Source organism: Panthera onca, chromosome X (assembly GCF_046562875.1).
Source record: "Panthera onca isolate mPanOnc1 chromosome X, mPanOnc1 haplotype 2, whole genome shotgun sequence".
Lineage (NCBI taxonomy): Eukaryota > Metazoa > Chordata > Mammalia > Carnivora > Felidae > Panthera > Panthera onca.
Window position 1 is genome coordinate 49089417 of NC_138357.1, and position 8040 is coordinate 49097456.

Here is an 8040-nt window from a genome sequence, read left to right on the forward strand (position 1 = left end):
TGAGTTTGAGCCCCACATTGGGCTCTGTGCTGACAGCTCAGAGCCTGGAGCCTGCTTCAGATTCTATGTCTCCTCCTCTCTGTGTCCTTCCCATGCTCATGCTCTGTCTCTCAATAATAAATAAATGTTAAAAAATTTAAAAAAATAATAAAAAATTATATATATATATATATATATATATATATATATATGTGTGTGTGTGTGTGTGTGTGTGTGTGTGTGTGTGGCTTTGAATGACACGTTGGACCAGATGGACCTAGCAGATACATTCCATCCAAAATCAGTGGAATACACATTCTTTTGAAGTACATGGGACATTCTTCAAAATAGATCACATGTTAGGCCACACAACAAGTCAACAAATTCAAAAAGATTTAACTCATATCATACATATTTTTGACCACAATGCTGTAAAACTAAAAGTCAACCACAAGAAAAAAATCTGGAAAGAACACAAATATATGGAAGGTAAATAGCATGCTATTAAACAATGAATGAGTCAACCCAGAGATCGAAAAGAAAATTAAAAAAAATACATGGAGACAAATGAAAATGAAAACATAATGGTCCAAAATCTTTAAGATTCAGCAAAAGTTGTTCTAAGAGGGAAGATTATAGCAATGCAGGCCTAACTGAAGAAGCAAGAAAAATTTCTTTTTCATTCATTCATTCATTCATTCATTCATTCAGTGTGTGTGTGTGTGTGTGTGTGTGTGTGAGAGAGAGAGAGAGAGAGAGCAAGTGCACAAGTTGGGGAGGGGCAGAGAGAGAGGTAGAGAGAGAGAATTCCAAGCAGGCTCCACACTATTAGTGTGGAACCTGATGTGGGACTTGAATTCAGGAGCCATGAGATCATTACCTGAGCCAAAATCAAGAGTTGGATGTTTAATTGACTGAGCCACATGGGCACCGCAATGTAAGACAACTTTCAAATAAACAACTTAACCTTACACTTAAAGTAACTAGAAAAAGAACAAAGGTAAAATCCAGTAGAAGGATGAAAATAATGAAGATTAGAACAAAAATAAATGAAATAGACACTAAAAAAAAAAATCAATGAAACCAGGAGGTGGTTTCTTAAAAGATAAAAAAAATTGATAAACCTTAGGCAGGCTCATAAGAAAAGAGAGAGAGGACTCAATAAAATCAGAAATGTAGGAGGAGAAATAACAATCAACACTACAGAAATAAGAAAGGATTGTAGGAGAATATAATGAAAAGTTATATGCTAACAAATTGAACAACCTAGACAAAAATGGGTAAATTCCTAGAAACATCTAACATCCCAAAACTGAATAAGGAAGAAATAAATAGAAAATTTGAACAGACCAATTACTAACAATGAAAATGAATCAGTAATTAAAAAACTCCCAACAAACAAATATCCTGGACCAGATGGCTTCAAATATGAATTCTACCAAAATTCAAAGAAGCATCAACACCTAATTGTCTCAAGGTCTTCCAAAAATTAGAAGAGGAAGGAGAGCTTCCAGATTCATTTTATGGTGCCAGCACTACCCTGATACCAAAGCCAGATGAAGACACTACAAGCAAAGAAGACTACAGGCCAATATCTCTAATAAATATAGATGCAAAATCCTGCACAAAATATTAGGAAACCGATTTAATAATACATTAAAAAACCATTTACCATGATCAAGTCAGACTTATTCCTGGAATGTGAAGGTGGTTCAATATTTGTAAATCAATCAGTGTGATTCATTACATTAACAAGAGAAAAGATCAAAACCACATGATCATTTCAATAGATGCAGAAAAAGCATTTGACAGGGTACACTTAGCCATGATAAAAAGTTTCAACAAAGTGGTTTAGAGGGAACATACCTCAAAATAATAAAGGCCAGAAATGAAAAATTCACAGATAACATCATACTCGATGGTGAAAGCCTATGGGTTTCTCCTTGTAAGATCGGGAGAAAGACAAGGATGTTTAATCTTACTACTTTTATTAAACATAGTACTTAAAGTCCTAGCCACAGCAATCAGACCAGAAAAAGGAATAAACAGAACCAAATTGGTAACAAAGAAGTAAAGCTTTCACTATTTGCAGATAGCATGATATTCTATATAGAAAATAGTAAAGACTCTAAAAATGACTAGAACTGATAAATTCAGTAAAGTAACAGGATACAAAATAAATATACAGAAATCTGTTGCATTTCTATACAATAATAATGAGGTAGCAGAAAAATAAATTAAGAAAGCAATCCCATTTACAATTGCATCAAAAATAATAAAATGGCAAGCAGTGAACTTAAGCGAGGAGAAAAACCTGCATGCTGAAAACTATAAATCATTGATGAGAGAATTGAACATGACACAAACAAATGGACAGATGTTTCATGCTCATGGATTGTGAGAATTAATATGGTTAAAATTTCCATACTACCCAAAGCGATCTACAGTTTAATGCAATTCCTATCAAAATATCAACACCATTTTTCAAAGAACTGGAACAAATAATTCTAAAATTGTATTGATCCACAAAGACTCTGAATAGCGATAGCAATATTGAGAAAGAGCTGGAGGTATCACAGTTCCAGATTTCAAGATATACTACAAATCTGTAGTAATCAAATCTGTATGGTACAGGCACAAAAATAGACACAAAGATCAATGTAACAGAATAGAGGACCCAGAAATAAATCTGCAATTGTATGCTCAATTAATTTATGACAAAGGAGACAAGAATATATAATGTAAAACAAAACAGTCTCTTCAACAGAGTGTGTTGGCAAAACCGGACAGCTACGTGGAAAAGAATGAAACTTGACGACTTTGTTACACCATACACAAAAATAAACTCAAAATCGATTAAAGTCCTAAATGTGAGACAGGTAACTATAAAATTCAGAGAAGAAAACATAGGAAGTAATCTCTTTGATATCAGTTGTAGAAACATCTTTCTAGACATGTCTTCTGGGGCAAGGGAAACAAAAGCAAAGTTAAACTATTGGGGCTACACTAAAATAAAAAGATTTTTCACAGTGAATGAAACTACCAACCAACAAAAAAGGACAGCCCACTGAATGGGAGAAGATATTCACAAACAATATATCCGTTAAGGGGTTAGTATCCCAAACATATAAAGAACATACAAGTTAACACAAGAAAAACAAATAATCCAATTAAAAATGAGCAGAAGACATGGAAAGATACTTTTCCAAACAAGATACATAGATGGCCAACAGACACATGAAAATATGGTCAACATCACTCATCATCAGGGAACTGCCAATTAAAACCACAATAAAATATCATCTCACACCTGTCAAAGTGGTTAAAATAAAAAAGATAAGAAATGACAAATGTTGGTGAGAATATGGAGAGAAAAGAACTATCATTTTCTGTTGGTGGAAATTCAAGATGGTGGAGCCACTGTACAAAACACTATGGAGATTCCTTAAAAAATTAAAAATAGAATTAACATATGACCCAGTAACTTCACCACTGGGTATTTACCCAAAGAAAATGGCAACACTGACTCCATATCCAGAATGGAATGTTACTCCGCCATGAAAATAAAGAAATCTTGCCATTTACAACATGGGTGGATCTAGAAGGTATAATGCCAAGTACCATAGGTCAGTCAGAGAAAGACAAATACCATATGATTTTACTCACATGTGGAATTTAAGAAACAAAACAAATGAATAAACAAAGAGACAAAAAACAAACAAACCCAGATTCTTAAATATTGAGAATTAACTGGTGTTGCCAAAAGGGTGGTGGATGAGTGAACAGGTGAAGTAGATAAAAGGGATTAAGAGTACACTTAATGTGCTGAGCACTGAGTAATGTACAGAATTGTTGAAATGTTACATTGTACACCTGAAACTAATGTAACACTATATGTTAATTATACTTGAATAAAAAATTTAAAAATACTGGCCTACAATCTTTAATGTTATAATCGTCATGAAAGTAAAGCTTCAGGAACTGTTTAGTGAAAGAACTTACACTGGTATGAAAAACAAATGCAGTGTGTCATTTAAACGGTTATGAAAACCAAATGCAGTGTGTGGTTATTAATTGGATCCTTTTACTGTGAAGGATATTTCTGGGAAAATGGGGAGACTTGATTTGAGATCTGAAAAATAGGTGGTTGTGATATAGCAATGTTAATTTCCTGATTTTGATGGTTATATTGTGGTTATATAGGAGAATGCCCTTTATTGTAGTAAATAAAAAATAAAATATTCAGGCTGATGAAACATCATGCTGGCAACTTACTCTCCAGTGGTTTAGGAGGAAAAAAAAATTTGGCCTATACCTCTATACTTGCAAATGTTCTATAGGTTTGGCATTATATATGCATGTATGTGTATAAAGGGAAGGCACCATACTGGTAGTGGATTTGAAAATCAGACAGACAGACCTAGGTGTGATTCTTGACTTTTATCACTTAGTTGTATGACACTGAACCAGTTATTTAACTTTCCTGAATCTAAGTTTTCCTATTTGAAGTATGAGGATAACTACAGTTACATTTTCACTGGGCTTCCATTGTAGTTACATGAGAAATGACACCATGGTCATCATCATCATTGTTCCTAATACTAAGAATTTGCTCCATGCATTGAATTTAGTGAAGTACTTGTCAAACTCTCTAATGAAGGATTAGATATTTTTAAAAACTTCATTCATCATTGAATTACTAAAAAGGAATTAAATACAAATACAAGTCTATATTTTCATTAGTTAACAAATATGAAATTATATGTTAATGTATATGAGAACAGGTATTATAAGAAAAAAATAATTATAAAACCTGTATATTATGCATTGAAAATGTAAATATAGGCAATTAATGGTTACTTGAATAAAATAGTGATTACTAGATGCCTATATGCACACTTTGAAAGACGCTGTGTATATCAATATCTAAAATTTTTAATGTAACAAATGAGATTGCTTCTGGCTAGTTAATTTACATGATCTAGGCTATATTGTTGCCAATGCTACTTGCAAGGAATAATGTATATGTGATTCATTCTATGTTTTGTTTTAATAACAGAGTAGAGAAATATTTCTCATATAAGTATGTTAACATGAGTAAAAGAAATTTTAAACCAATTTCATCAAGGTCAAGTTATTCACTTTTAACTTTTATTCAAAATGAAATGATGTTATTTCAAAATTGATTTTCTAGAGTCCGTTGATAGCCAGTTCCAAAATTTTAACCTGTAAAATCATAGTAAAATAATCTTTCAATGAAAGAAATGGATTTATTTTAATTTGTGTTTTAGTTGGTAAACTGGTTTTAAAATATCACATGTTGTAATGTGGTCCTACTGAGCATGACTACAACACAGCTTGCATCAAAACGACTCATCACATTAGTTCAACACCTGAGCTAGAAAATATCCTGTTCAATGAGACAAGCGCTTTCTAGGATATTTTGACAATTTGAACATGGTTACAGTTTGTAAACTCAGTTTCTTTTTGTTGTTATTGTTTTAGTCTTTTTTTAAAATAAAAAATTAAATTAAAAAAATTAAATTCAAGTTAGTTAACATACAGTGCAGTCTTGGCTTTAGGAGTAGAACCCAGTGATTCATCACTTCGTATGACACCCAGTGTTCATCCCAAAAAGTTCCCTCCTTAATGCTCATCACCTATTTAACTCATCCTCCCACCCATCTCCCCTCAGCAACCCTCAGTTTGTTCTCTGTATTTAAGAGTCTCTTATGGTTTGCATCCCTCAGTGTTTCTGTCTTATTTTTCTTTCTCTTCCCCTATGTTCATCTGTTGTGTTTCTCAAATTCCACATATGAGTAAAATCATATTGTATATTTCTTCGACTGTCTTATTTCCCTTAGCATGATACCCTCTAGTTCCATCTACATTGTTGCAAATGGTGAGATTTAATTGTTTTTCATCACTGAGTAGTATTCTTATACACACACACACACATACACACATATGTGTGTATGTATATATATGTATATACATATATATATGTGTATATATATATATATATATATATATATACACACACACACACACACACACACACACATACAATACCACATCTTCTTTATCCATTTATCAGTTGATGGATATTTAGGCTCTTTCCATACCTTAGCTATTCTTGGTAGTGTTGCTATTAACATGTACCCATTATAATTAGTGTTTTTGTATCCTTTGGAGAAATACCTAATAGTGCAATTGCTGCGTCATAAGGTAGTTCTCTTTTTAATTTTTTGAGGAACCTCCATACTGTTTTCCAGGGTGACTGTACCAGCTTGCATTCCCACAAACAGTGCAAAAGGGTTCCCCTTTCTCTGCATCCTCATCAGCATCTGTTGTTGCCTGAGTTGTTAATTTTAGCCATTCTGACTGGTGTGAGGTGGTATCTAATTGTGGTTTTGATTTGTATTTCCCTGATGATGAGCAATGCTGAGCATATTTTCATGTATCTGTTAGCCATCTGGATGTCCTCTTTGGATAAGTGTCTATTCATGTCTTCTGCCCATTTCTTCACTGGATTTTGTTTTTTGGGTGTTGAGTTTGGTTATTTCTTTATATATTTTAGATACTATGTCATTTGTGCATATGTATTTGTCATTTGTACATATCTTCTCCCATTCTGTCAGTATCCTTTAGGTTTTGTTGATTGTTTCCTTTGAAGTGCAGAGCTTTTTATCTTGATTAGGTCCTAATAATTAATTTTTGCTTTTATTTCCCTTGCCTCTGGAGACATGTCTAGTAAGAAGTTGCTATATTCATCTCACCATGGACTGGGAAAAACCATCAGTACATTACCAGCACTGGTTCAAAGGCTACATTTTGAGTATCACTGATTTAGTGTTTTGGATGAATTAACTTAAGAAATAATGTATGTAAAGCACTCAGCACAGTGAGAGTTACAGTAAGTACTTCAATAAGTATAGCTACTATTCATGTTAATATTGTTATACTTAAAAAATATATAGAATGTTCATTAACTTGCATGTCACCCTTGTGCAAGGGCCATTCTAATCTTCCCTATATCATTCCAACTTTACTGTATGTGTTGCCAAAGCAAGCACTCATGTTAATATTATTAAAATTTTTTTTAACGTTTATTTATTTTTGAGACAGAGAGAGACAGAGCATGAACAGGGGAGGGGCAGAGAGAGAGGGAGACACAGAATCTGAAATGGGCTCCAGGCTCTGAGCAGTCAGCACAGAGCCCGATGCGGGGCTCGAACCCACAGACCGTGAGATCATGACCTGAGCCGAAGTCGGATGCTTAACCGACTGAGCCACCCAGGCGCCCCTCATGTTAATATTATTAATATTTTCTAAAATTTTGACCACCAAGCCTCAAAGCCTTTTCTCAATGGGAAAACATTTTTCAGTAATTAAGAGGTACACAGGTTCAAATTCAAGTACTGCCCACAGAGCACACAAATAGGAGATGTCCACTGTACTATCCATTCAAAAGCAGATTCTGTCCTTGCAAAAAAGACAAGTACAAGCCTGCATGATTAGTAACACTCGTCTGGGTATATAGTCTTTACCTAGTTTTGGTGCAGACTTCTTCCAGGAAATATCTGTCATGCCCTATTACAAACAATCATGATGTTAACCAAAGCACCAGCAAAGGGGAACATAAAGCTTAAGTAGTCTTTTCAGGGTGTTAACCACTGAATCTTCATTTCCAGGAAACATGCAAAACTTCAGCTAATTCAGGGAGTTCTTGATGCTCACCTTCATATCTTTTCCTTTTACTGGGGTTATTTGAACACAGGTGCTGATATTTTAATTTTTTTTTTTATTTTTTTTTTTTTTAAATTTTTTTTTTCAACGTTTTTTATTTATTTTTGGGACAGAGAGAGACAGAGCATGAACAGGGGAGGGGCAGAGAGAGAGGGAGACACAGAATCGGAAACAGGCTCCAGGCTCCGAGCCATCAGCCCAGAGCCTGACGCGGGGCTCGAACTCACGGACCGCGAGATCGTGACCTGGCTGAAGTCGGACGCTTAACCGACTGCGCCACCCAGGCGCCCCAGGTGCTGATATTTTTAAATT

At 34.2% G+C, this 8040-nt stretch overlaps 1 non-coding gene across 1 annotated transcript; it reads right to left on the reverse strand.

The window, feature by feature from the left end:
• Positions 1-6947: 6947 nt before the first annotated feature.
• Positions 6948-7055, reverse strand: LOC145714732 (U6 spliceosomal RNA). The gene has a single exon (XR_014136949.1). It is a non-coding gene; the product is annotated as a U6 spliceosomal RNA (small nuclear RNA).
• Between the last annotated feature and the right edge of the window lie 985 nt (positions 7056-8040).